The following is a 13,206-nucleotide window of genomic DNA, read 5'->3' as shown; positions in this document are numbered from 1 at the left end:
GGGAGCGGAGACTTGGACCTTGTAATGCACTATCAGTACAAGGAGAATCGGTACAGATGCTCCGTTTACGTTGCTGCAGAGGACCACCATCACTCTTTTCCTTCCTCTTTCTTGATTTTGCCTTGTCAAGTCAAACCCACAAGAAAAATGAATAAAATTTGCTCTTCAGAACTTATTGATGCATGATACTGACGAACACTACTTTCATGTAAGGCAGCCGCATGATAGGAGGATGGAATATGTACCAAAAACAGGACGGCGTGACATATTGACATGTATGATGTATTAAGTGTAAACTAAGCACAAGGTGCTTGAACTTGGTAGAATCGATGCAAGCTAGAAACCATATGAAAGATGAAACCAATATCACTCTTCCAAATTAAAAGGGTGCCCTAACAAATGTATTTGACCAAATTAGAAGCAATACATGGCAACAGGCTAGAAATAATATGCAATATGCAACGAATAAAGGTGACTCATCGTAAGTGATTGATGCAGGATACAAAAGAGAAGTAGTTTCATGTAAGAACAAGGTTAACACATAGATGTAGTGTGTACCAAAAATAGGAAGGCATGTCATATTCAGAGGTATAGTGTGTAAACTAAGCAGATGCAATTTATCCTAATTAGAAGCATTACAAGCTAGACACCATATGCAACATGCAACCACATATCACACTGCGAAGTTGGAGCAAGCACCTGTGATGGTGGTGTAGGGGAAGTGCTGTCTTCGGGTACAGAGCAACGTTCAATATCTTCATTTAGGCTTGCTATTTCTTGAGAATCATGTGGAGAGGATGAAATTGCATTCTTTATAAGAGTATTGTGTCTCATAATAACCCACGCGCATGACTGTCTCATCATAAGCGATAGACGCATGATACAGAAGAACAGTAGTTTGATGTAAGAACATGGTGTGATAGGCAAATGTAGTATGTACCAAAAACAGGAAGGCGTGTCATATTCAAATGTATAATGTGTAAGCTAAGGAGATGCAATTTAACAAATTAGGAGCATTGATGAGGGATACACAAGAAAAGTAGTTTGATGTAAGAACATGGTTAATAGAAAGACGCAGTATGTACCAAAAATAGGAAGGCATGTCATATTCACAGGTATAGTGTGTTAACTAAGCAGATGCAACTTACCCTAATTAGAAGCATTACAAGGTAGACACCATATGCAACATGCAACCACATATCACACTGCCAAGTAAGAGCAAGCACCTGCGATGGTGGTGTGGGGAATTGCGGTGATCAACTAGAGAGCTACGTTGACTATCTTTATTTAGCCTTGCTATTTCTTGAGAATCATGTGGGGAGGATGACACTGCACTCTTTAAACAAGTAGGGTGTCTCACAGTAACCCACCCGGGTGACTGTCTCATCATAAGTGATTGACAAGGGATACAAAAGAGCATTAGTTTGATGTACGAACATGGTTAATAGTATGTAGTATGTATCAAAAACAGGAAGGCATGTCATTATCAAAGGTATAATGTGTAAAGTAAGCATATGCAATTTAACCAAAATGGAAGCAATACAAGCTAGACACCATATGCAACATGCAACCACATTTGACAGCACGAAGTTAAAGCAAGCACATGGGATGGTTGTGTGTGGCAATTGAGATCATCAACTGGAGAGCTATGTTTACTGTCTCCAACTGCTGACACTGCACCCATTAGAGCGCTGAAATGCTTAGTGCTTATCTTCGAATTACACTGGAGCGACTTTTGTCTTTTCTTTTCTGCATTCATCAACACTGCGTCAGAGTATGAAATACCCATGCATAAAAAAACAATAGTGTGAGTATGGGTGAAGTGTGTGCACAATTAGTACAGTGTAAAGGTAGCAGATAGCAGGTCGGTGAGAAATAAATGACGGGAGACATATGATAGCTCTACAACATGCATGGCACACTCAATTACTACATGATTCTATGAAAATAACAGTCGATTGAAAGCAAATAGGTCAGTCCATTTTTTCTGCACCGTCCGATGTACAAAGAACGGGCAGATCGCCTTCATCTACCTCCAGCCAGTCAGTGTTGACGATCTTCCTCAAAATGTCAGCGACCATCGGCCTAGTATTCCTCCCCTGCCTGTGCCCTCCCCTCGACCTCACCGCACCGCCGTGCTTGGCACCGCCCCCCGGCCATCCATTCAAGCCCCGCCGACCTCCAGATCGGGCGCAAGCAGCTCCTGCGCCTCGCAGCCCTATGATAGACACCGATACGCCGCTTCCCCAGGGAACAAGCGGACTAGGTGCTCCGCGTGCCTAAGCGGGTGCTGCTTCTTTTAATTGCGATTCGACTGACCCTGAATTGAAATCCAGGCCGGCTACTGACCTCTAGCAAAGGTGAAATAGTAAAAGGGAGGAAACCTTGTGCATTTAGTATCACGAAGAAGATGCAGTAAGAAGCGCTCAACTAGTTTCTTTCGTGGGATGAATACGGTGTGAGCGGAGACGTAAGATTTGCACGAATAAGGGAAGAGGAGTACCTCTTTCTGCTGGCAGTGTTGTGTCCTCCTTTTGTTTTTTCGACGATCTTGTTGTTCGCCAGAAACCAGAAGTTGTGGAGGACGGTGCAGCCTTGGACGAACCCATGGCCAAGTTGTTGACTGTGGTGCGGTGGCCGTCTGTCAGTGGTGGGGAAGCAGATCCGAGACGGCGAATGACGGCGTAGCGGGAACAGCTCCGATGCGGTGGACGGTTGCGACCGTGGAGCCGCAGCAGTGAGGCGTAGGACGACGTGGTCGGAGTGGTTCTGGTACGGCGCATGTCGGCGTCGGCATCGTGGAGGCAGCTCTACCTCGGCTTCAGCTGCTAAGTCCTTGAGGGCGTTGCTGTTGCGGTTGCGTTGGACGACGACGTCGGGGTACCAGCTCCGGTGTGATGGAGGTGGGTGGCGGTGGATTGGCCGCTATGGGGTGGAGGACGGAGGAGGCTGGGGTTTCGCGGCTGGTGGAGAGGGCGTTTTTGCGCCCACGGAGTATGAATGGGGAAACGGAGGGAGGTGGGGAACTAAGGGGGAACAATGTTTCGGTTTGAGACGCGCTTGTTTGAAATTTGGGGAAAGTTACAAACTTTGCCCCCATCTAAAATTTCGAACATATTGCAGGTTGGGGGTAGGATAGTCATGTCAGGTGTCCCAAATGTGGGCGGGTTAGATTTCGGCCGAGCGCATGGGTGTTTAGGCGCCCACGGCGTATGAATGCTTCTCGGAGGCGGTTGAGACTGGCGTCTTGGTGAAGTTACAAACCTACCCCACTTTAGACCTTTGGACATCGGGCCAATAGGCTACATGGGACAGAGTCAGGACAATAATTTCCTACCACCAAAACATTAGTCTCGCGCGGTTTCGGGTGACCAGAGGCCTATTTGGCGCTTCGTTCAATATTTGAGAGCAGAAGCATTAACATTTTCGGTTCTCTTGAATTGAACTTTCACGATTTGTCAAACTTCACAAATATTTACTCTTGAAAATCCTAAAGCTACGATTATTTTAGAATGGAGGGGGTACATTTTAATATACATTGTACACGAGTATATATTAATAAATATGCAACTTACCTCAGTTCATGCATGGTTCCAGATATAATCTCCTTGGTTGCAAAAAAAAGTTAGATATGCATATGAATATATATAGCATGTTCAAACTCACAACAAAGATTGATGCCCCCTTTTACATCTAATTTACAAATGCCATTATCTCGGGTTCAAATAGATGAATGCACTTCCTATGAATTCGAATCTTCGAAACCCCCTCTATGTTGAATTCGACATGTATTTTATTTCGTAGCTAGCAATTTGGAATGTATCCATGCAAGTGACAAATGTATAAAGTGCTTCACACTAACAACATGGAGTGCACTAATTAATGTTTATATATGAATTGCAAAAGCATCCATTGCCTGTATTTCAAACTATTCTCACTCTATGGATCGATAATATGAAATAAACACATGCACATGCTAGAATTCAATAGAGTATGGGTGTCTGATAGACCGATTTTCGTCCATATGCAAATTTGCAAAATTCATGATCTCATCCAAAAATAATAATGCCATTTATATTTTAATTTAATGCATAGAACCGCCTTTTACACATAGATGCACTATGCCTCGCCCTTAGTATGTTATACAAGCTTGGGGGGTATGATCTTGAGATTTTACGAAGTCATACCCCTATTGTAAAATCTCAAGATCATATATGCTGGCCAACTCTCTCGAAGGTGCTCATAGGGGTATGGTTCGCGTGTGTGCGCTTATAGCGGTGAGTGCTTGCGCGTATATATGAGCCCTTGCGTCTGTACCGTGTTAAACAAATACATGTCATGATTATACTGTCACTGGCTCACCCGTACAACTCCATATTTTGTTGATGACACAATCAATTGACCAGTCAAACGGCACAACTAGGGTTACACCATCGGGGCGTGTAACCGTTGGGCCCACCTGTCAGCCCGTATATGAAAGAAAGAAATGGTAGTTTGAGTCTGTACTGTGTTAATAAAATAGGAGTACATTTTAGGGTGATCATATGGTCACTGGCTTAGCATACAGCTCCGTAATTTGTTGATAACACGATCAATTGACCAGTCAAATGGTCCACATTCAGCAGCGCACATTACCATAGGGCCCACCCGTCAGCGCGTATATGAAGGACATCAATGGTAATAAACTAGTGGTCGGTGGGTATTCGAAGTCGTGAGACCTCTGGTTGGCAGTCACCGGCGGTTGGGGGGGCGTTCATTGGGCGGTGGGGTGGGGATCCCCGGAGAAAAAGCTCGGCGCGGGGGGGGGGGGGGGGAGGGGGGAGGGGGGCTAGAGGGATGGCCGGTGCGGCGGCGGACCGGCGGTGGGGAGTGGTTTCGGGGAGGGCGGCCGGCCGCGGGCGGCGGGGGCGGGCGGTTCGGCCGGTGGTGGCTGGCGGCTCAGGGGGGTGGAGTTTGATGATAAACTGAAGGCCCTTGATTTCGTATCCAACGGCTGGAAAATCTAATGACCAGAGGTGAAAAAGTCAGTCGACTGACGTGTAGCCTCACCCCGCACGTACACATACACGCACGCATGTAGGCGTGCAACACTGACACATACACATAACGTACACACACACGCACGCTGGCATGCAACACTGACACATACATATGCACTCACGAACACACGCACGTACGCACCCATGCATGCAACACTGAAACGCACCCTTGCACGCACGCAACACTCGCACACCTGCATGCACACAGCACACTACGCAAGACACACGCTCAACCTATACGTGCATGCACCCTTTGTTAAGGACATGGATTGTTACGGGTATTAATCAATCTTATCTGTGATAAGCAGAACATTGATGTTTGCATCGGTCTTTATGAATCACAATGTATCGAACGGGCTATCAACATAGTAGGCTTAACTACATGAAAAAGATGACGTCACACTCAATGAACAATCATCGGTTTATGAAATGTCCGCTTCTGACCGCCCTGGCCCTCCAAAGGTTCCTCTGCTGTGTGCTGCCTGCGTTGGGTCACTGACATGCAGGCCATGCACCCAAAGAGCCCACATGTCAGTGGAAGAACGGCACGGTGTCCTAGGTCAGAGTTGAGGGCGCCACTCGCGGCACGCCCGGCTGAACACGCCTCCGTGCCGCATTCAAACGCCTCCATGAAACCCGCCCATGTGGAAGCCGAGAAACCCACTCTGGACACACGTTCGTTCATGACCGGGCTGGCGTTAAACGCAACGCCGGCTGAGCTCCTCCCGTCCGTCGTCTATTTAATCTCCTATTTAAACGAGGCCAAACGCCGGCCAAGAATCACACACCTCCGCCACTCCCCTATCTCCTCCACCATTTTGTCCACTCTTACAATGGCTTACGAAGAGTAGTTATTCTGCATCCAAGCCGGCTGGGTAGCCCGCTGGATACGAGCTATGCAGCTCGCTGATCCACCTCCCTCCCCTTGCCCGATGGAGCCAATTGCCGCCCCAAGCCGGCGCGCGGTTCAGCAACTCGCCGCTCCAGGCCAGCTCGACGAGGAGCGGCGCACGGACATTGTTGCTGCCGTCCACGCCGCCGCCTCGTACCTCGTCTCCCGTTTCTGTGGCCAAGATTCCCATGCCGGCGGCCGCGCCATGCAAGCAGCGACAGAAGGCGGGTGCGCGGAGAGCGACCAGTCGGTGGCCAGCACCTCCGCGTCCGCCGCCATCATCGAGGAGAAGTAGAACACGGGAGGCCGCCGCCACTTGGGTCCCATGAAGGCCACCGCGGACCTTTTATTGCGAGGACCTTCGTCGACCCTGCATGGGCTCCACGGAAGAGGGGAATGTTAGGATGAACTCGAGCTGGTGCCGTCCATGGCGAAGTAGTGGCCGGTGATGAACTCGAACCGGTGCCGGCACCATCATCTTCGGCACCAGCCAATGATATCAGTTGGGCAGTGGGGAAGCGAGCCGTCCTTTGCGCTGAAGCAAATACCTCCGGGGCTCCCGGCAGTCCGGTGATCATGCTGCCGGACATGAGGAACACAAAATCGATCGGCGGGCGACCATTTAGGCTAGGTATTATATACCTGTGCTGTCCAGAACTAGCACCGCGTAGTTCATTTGAATGTAATGAAATCCATCATGTTTGTGTGAAAATTCGGTATTTTATATGATTTCCGTTGTTGTTTATATGAAATATCAGTTTGTCTCCGTGTTTGCGTGAATTTCGTTCGGTTGGTTGAGTTGCTGTCATAATGTGTGCGGCTACGGTTGGATGGCGTAATTTGCGGGTCGCCGGTCGGTCTGCAGGCGGCTCGGGCGGCGTTGTGGGACAAAAAACACAGCTCGTGCGAGCTCGTCTCCAACGTGCGCGCTAGAGGATGCATGACAGCATGAGCACCCGAGCCATTCCTCGTTCATCGGTGGCAAAGGCACCGGTGGACAAAAGGGTCGCCAATATTTTGGCTACCTCGGGCAAGATCCAAACAGCCCCTCCCAACAGATTCAAATCCCTCGTTCACCGTGGAATTTTGCCATGTGTTGTTTTCATGGACTAGCAAGATGCCCGTGCATTGCACGGAACATCAAGATGCATTTTTTTACAAACTCCCGCATGTATGCAAGGGATAATTAATGTCCGCCTTTGCTAGTACCACGAGGCAAACACCATTAATATTGCATCGATTAGTGTTAGTGGCCTTGTATATCTGCAAATTGTAATTTTGATAGTGGCCCCTTGTATATAAAAATGGAGGGAGAAATATGAGAGATAAGGTGAGGAGGAGTGGGGCGTGGTGTCGTGGTGGTGACTGGTGGTCGGACTGGGCGGAGGCATGGGGATGGACATCGCATTATGTCTAGGTTTGTATCTCTCTCACACACACCCACGTATGTGGGGGACGTGCACGAAGAGAAGAGGTGCACACATGGCGCATGTACTCCCGTCTCTTTCCCAACCACACCCGCGCGGGTATATGGTGGAGCTCATTTCTGTACGAAAAAGGCAGCCCACGTGGTAATTTGGCACGTGTACTGGTTGTCCACTTGGTGGAGGGAGGATTGTCTACCACGGGTGAACAAACAAATTGCGACTTGACGCGTTATGTTAAATTAAAAAAAGGCAAACCATGTGGGGCCTACCTTAGAGGCAAGGCTCTATACACTGGAGTACTACCTCTGTCCTGGTTTATAGGTCCCCTTTGTAGTTTGTGCTAAATTTTGACTAAAGATTTAACTAACAAAATGTTAATGCATGTCAAGAAAAATTATCTCATTGGATTCGTATTTGAACATAGTTTTCAAAAATATAATGTTTGGTGACATGCGTGAACATTTTATTAGTTTAATCCATGGTCAAAATTTGGCACGAAATACAATGGGGACCAATAAACCCGGACGGAGGTAGTACTTTTGATGTGTCCCGTAAACTCGCAGAACGAGGAGAAGCTTGCTTAGTACGCCATCTCCCCCGCCCACGGGTGCGGTGGATCACAGGATGAGGTGAAGCTTAGTACTACTGTACGCCTTTACGCCCGCTCCCTCGCCCACGCACGCGGTGGCTCGCAGCACGAGGATAAAATTTTACTACTCCCTCCGTTTACTCCTCGTCCCTACTACGTACTTTGGTTAGTACTCCCTCTATTTACTTATACAAGGCCACTATAAAAAAATACATTTTGCATCTATAGGAAGCCACAAATAGTAATCGAGACAAAAGTTACTACTCCCTCCTTTCCAGTTTATGGCTCAATTTCAAAATCTCTCCAACCAAGGTAGACGGTGAGTGGTCGAATTAATTTCGTAGATTGCACAGTACGCTCGTTTTTCTCAAGAAGTTATGTTTACCGAGGCGTTAATTAGAATGAATGCATGAATGACCACTAAATTTCCATGAACTTGTACATGCATTGGTTAGTTTCCTCTTGACACTGCTTGCGTCGGGTGATCTAACGCACCTCGAAATCCAACATGTAATGGTACTACTACTAGTATAGTAGAATTGAGATTTTCAAACGGAAAAATGAATGTTTTTAGATGAGCCTATAAACCCTAGTGGGTACGTACTTCGTAAAAAAATAGATTTTTCCAAAACTAAGTCACTCCCTTTCATGAATTCTGTAGTATACTCCTCTGTCGACGCTCCCTTTCATGAATTCTGTACTTCCTGCCGCCGACATGTGGGACATATAGCAACCGGGTCGATGTGTCAAGCACCAAATAACAGTGCAGAACAGCAGGGGGACGCACCCCACTCGTACCGACCCAGTAGTAGTAATGAGCAATGAGACGTCAAATCACAATGCCGCACCTTCCCAGACGGACGAAGCAACCATTATTTCACACTTCGGTTCGACATCATCTCAAACCACGTACTAGTATTGCTTCTGCCTCAAGAGGGACACGCGCATCGCCTTGGTACATCATGACACATGGGACCGCATGACAGGCCATGCTCCCCCGCCGATCGCTCGGTAAAATCACCTCATTTTTACTATACTTCCTCCGGATCGGTTTACTACATGGCATGCACGTCGTTCTAGGTTGAGAATTTAACTGGCTATATATATATGTGATGAACAGTACGCTAGCCTTTTAAAAAATGTATACTTTTGTACAGTAGTACTATCGATGGATTGCGCCATGGAGCAAAAATTGAAATTTTAAAAAAAGGTGGTACATATAGAGAGCGCTCGTCGCCAAATTATGCATATAGTACTATTAAAAAAGCTAGTACGTGCTTAATTGGGGTGCTAAATTCTATTAAAGAAATACTAGTACTAGTATGTACATACTGAAGAGTTAAAGTAACGAGAAGAAACATAACATAGTTCTGCTGGGGGCTCAACACAACACACCCCTCAAATTAAACTAAGCACACCTGAAATTAAACTATGCAACTAATCCGGTAGACACTGCATTAGAAGTTTAGAACCACCATGAGCAACGACACTGCCACCTTACTCGGAGTCCTCGTCCACGTCCTCGACTTCGTCCTTGTCCCTCTTCCTCTTGGCCGATACTTCTTTGCTTGAACCGCCAACTTGGCTGTTGCTCTTCATCCAACCCTTGTAGATATTGAAACAAATGTAGCCATACATTGCAGCATACTGGATGTGGTCTATATCTAGTACATTTCGCTGCCATGCATGATGATGAAACGTGTATGGAGGTTTCTCCAGTTTACTGTACGAAGGATGAACCATGGCTCCTGCCAGCGTCAGCATTGAAGGCTGACGAGAGGGCACCAGCTGATTCTTCTGGAGGTCGAAGGGGTTGCCTACAACGAGGCCTATCCGACCCAGGACTTCTTTGTCGTTCTTAAAGTCTACAGTAACGAATTTCACTGTTTTGTCCTCGAGGAAGTTCTTAAAATCCTAGCACTCAACATCGGCATGGCATATGTGGTAGACCAAGCAAACGTTATGTACGCAAACCTGGATCATGGCGGGCTTCTTCCTCTCTTCGTCCTTTAGATCCTTCTCTCGTCCCACGACTGTGGTGTACTCAACATCTAGCCCAGCGACCCACTCATCATGTTAGTTTTTGAACATGCGTCTGAAGCGAAAAAGGCATCCTTTCACCGTCGCTGAAGAACGGGTATAGATGACGTCGAACTCATCGCCGGTGATGGTTCTAACCTTGTACTCACCGCCGATCGGGGAGATTTGGGATGCCATGGATTTAGGGGGAGGGTTAGGATTGGTGGAACTGCCGTAATGTGAATGGACGGGACGACTAGGAGCGAACCGCCGTAGTATTAAAGGACGTGCGGGGACGAGTAGGAGCGAACTGCCAGCGTGCGAACGGCAGGGTAGTGGCTTTCCATTCTCCCATGATACGGGCTTCCGAGAGCCCTTGGATCTGAGATCGAACGGTTGCATGGCGTGATTCTAGACCTATGGGTGAATATCCTATCCTGGAGGGTTATTCTGCAAATTTTCAGCAACTTAGCATGCGACCGTTTGATCTCAGATCCAAGGGCTGCTAGCAGCCCGTATCATGGTCGCGCCTACCACGACCATCGCGTCGCTCGCGTGGTCGCGCCCTTGGAGATTTAACACGGTGCGTTAGGCTATCTGATGTTGGCATGTCATACATAGTCATCACTTAGTCACTCATACTACAACAAGGTTGGCTATAAGGTTGGCTATAAGTGTATTTTTTACTCCTCTCTATCTCTTTCTTCGTACTCCCTCCGTCCCATAATATAAGAACGTTTTTGACACTGCTAGTGTAGTGTCAAAAACGTTCTTATATAATGGGACACAGGGAGTACTAGTATTTATTGCATTTGCCAAGGAGTGACCTCTTCCAATGAAATGGTGTTGCTAAGTTTGCTTCATTTAATTAGCTATAGACTCAAAATTGTCTTTTCACCTAGGTACACGCGCTTAGCACCATTTCTTCCTTGGGTCACCAAACTAGTCTCTCTCTTCTTGATTAACTTGCCACATCAGACTTTATGCCTATGTGGCAAGCTTAAGCACCTGTAGGAGCAAGTAAGTACAATAGTGCGCTTTACATGGCATTTTTGCATATGTGGAGGAAAGAGAGGCAAGGAAAAAGTGGAGAAGTGGGCTCTCATGCAAGAGCCAGCCTCTACTACTACATGGTGGAGCATTGGGAGAGGCACCTGTATGGAGGTGGTCAGGAATCGGGAGACTCACGCCGGTCGTAGCGCCGCAGTTAAAATGATAATGGCAAGTCAAATCACGGGGCCCCACCTGTCCAGCAGTAACTCGCTGTCAAATCACACAGCCCTACGTTTGCAGCAGCCTACTCCCTCGTCTTCTCGCGTCTCTGTCGAACCGACTAGGCGGAACTGCCCCGCCTACCGCGCAGGAAAAGCCCCGCCCTCGACTTTTAAATACAACTACTCCCTCCGTCTAGGTGAGTAAGTCATCTTACGAAAACCAAATAATCCCAAAATACTAAGGCGCGGTGCATTAACTTCTACCTCGTTTCTTGTTTCTTCACATATCAACCAATAAGAATCCAATGATATACTTTTTGTGACATAGTAACTCATATTTAGTTAGTCAAATGGATGACCTAGAACTACGTGCAGGCCCTATAAACCGAGACGCCTACAAATAAAAAACCGAGACGGAGAGGGTAGTTCAGCACGTATCTTTTTAGATCAATATAGTCGGGATTCACCAAGGAGCAAAACCAAGTGGTAGGCTGCTCCTGTCGTGTTGGCGTAGCAACTCAAGCAGGGTCAGTCCGCACACGAAATGGCGACACACTTAACAGGACCCCTTTGGCAGACATGTGGCTCATCCACCGTCTTGTTCCACGTGCGATGCACCAAATTACAGTTCGGAGCAGCGGTTGGAATTGGAGGCACCCCGGTCGTAGCGCCGCAGTAGTAGAAAATGAGCGATGAGGGGTCAAATCACAAAGCCCCACCTTTCCCGCATTAAGCTGGACGGACGAAGCAACCATCATTTCACTCTAGCGCGCAAGAGCATAAAGAAAAGAGAAAACAATGATGCGTGCGGCAGCTACCTAGGGCACCCTAGGGTAGGGGTCTCCACTACAGATCCTTTTTTTGAAAGCGCCTCCACTACAAATCGGCTTCTCCCTCGTCCTCTTGAAGAAAACCGATGATGAGTGCGGCGGTAGGGTTTGTAGGAGTACTACGGCGTGCGGGGCCACGTCGTAGTAAACGGGTTCGAGTCGACGCCTTAAATATGTGTGGGCCGCTTGGTTTTACGGGAACGAGGCAGCATTTTGGGTTCGGGGACCAGTGGAGATATAGCACGTACAAAAAATTGTGGACGTAGGTTCGACCGAAAGGCAATGATGCATGGGCCCTGCATTTTGATATACCCGGGGCCGCGTGAAATTTGCTACTCTACTCAAAACTAGTAAGGTACACATGTATTGAACGCATGAGATTTCGAAACCAAATTATGAATAAATACACACTATAGCATGTAAAGCTTTGAGTCATATATGCATGATGTAGATGTTCGTTTAGTTCTTATAGTTCATCTCATTCAAAATCAATTAGTTTTATAAAAATGTTAAGATTCATGGGGTTGTGCATTGTAAATCATAAAGTAAAAAACAAATAATGGCAATTCATTTAGAAAAAAATAATCAATTATGATACAGAAGATTCTAGAACAAAGGAGAAGTGCTTGTGTTTTGAGGTTTGTGCATTATGCTTAAGTTCAACCATGGAGTCTTCTAAATTGTACATGTGGCAGATCTGGTGGAATGTTGATGATATCCAACGGCCAGTAGTGCTCGGATTTGCCCATCTCTGCACTGTCGGGTTAGCTTCATCCAGCGACCATCTTTCAAAGTTATTGGCACACTATATAGTTCTTGTGCCATAGTTGCATGTTTTGGAAAAAAGCTACTAGTGGGTTGTACTATCTATTTAGGAATAGAAGATGTATACATGGAAGTTGTAGGGAAAGAGATGACATGGAGCATCTCAATTCCTATGAGTAGGGATTGGAAAAGAGATGTCATTTGGTTCACATCATAGGAACTTTTCTATTGAATCTAGAGATGACATGTATCTCAATTCCTATGAGGAGGGATTAGTAAAGAGATGTAATTTGGTTCATATCATAGGAACTTTTCTATTGAATATACGCTAATGTTTATTTTCCTTTGAAATTAAGGGAGTATAGGAATCCATTCATATGAACCAAGTGGCTCTAAAGCTATAGAAATGATATCATGTTTATTTCCTTTGA

This window comes from Triticum aestivum, chromosome 6B (genome assembly GCF_018294505.1).
Source record: "Triticum aestivum cultivar Chinese Spring chromosome 6B, IWGSC CS RefSeq v2.1, whole genome shotgun sequence".
In the NCBI taxonomy this organism is placed as follows: domain Eukaryota; kingdom Viridiplantae; phylum Streptophyta; class Magnoliopsida; order Poales; family Poaceae; genus Triticum; species Triticum aestivum.
Note: the sequence above shows the minus strand (reverse complement) of the source record.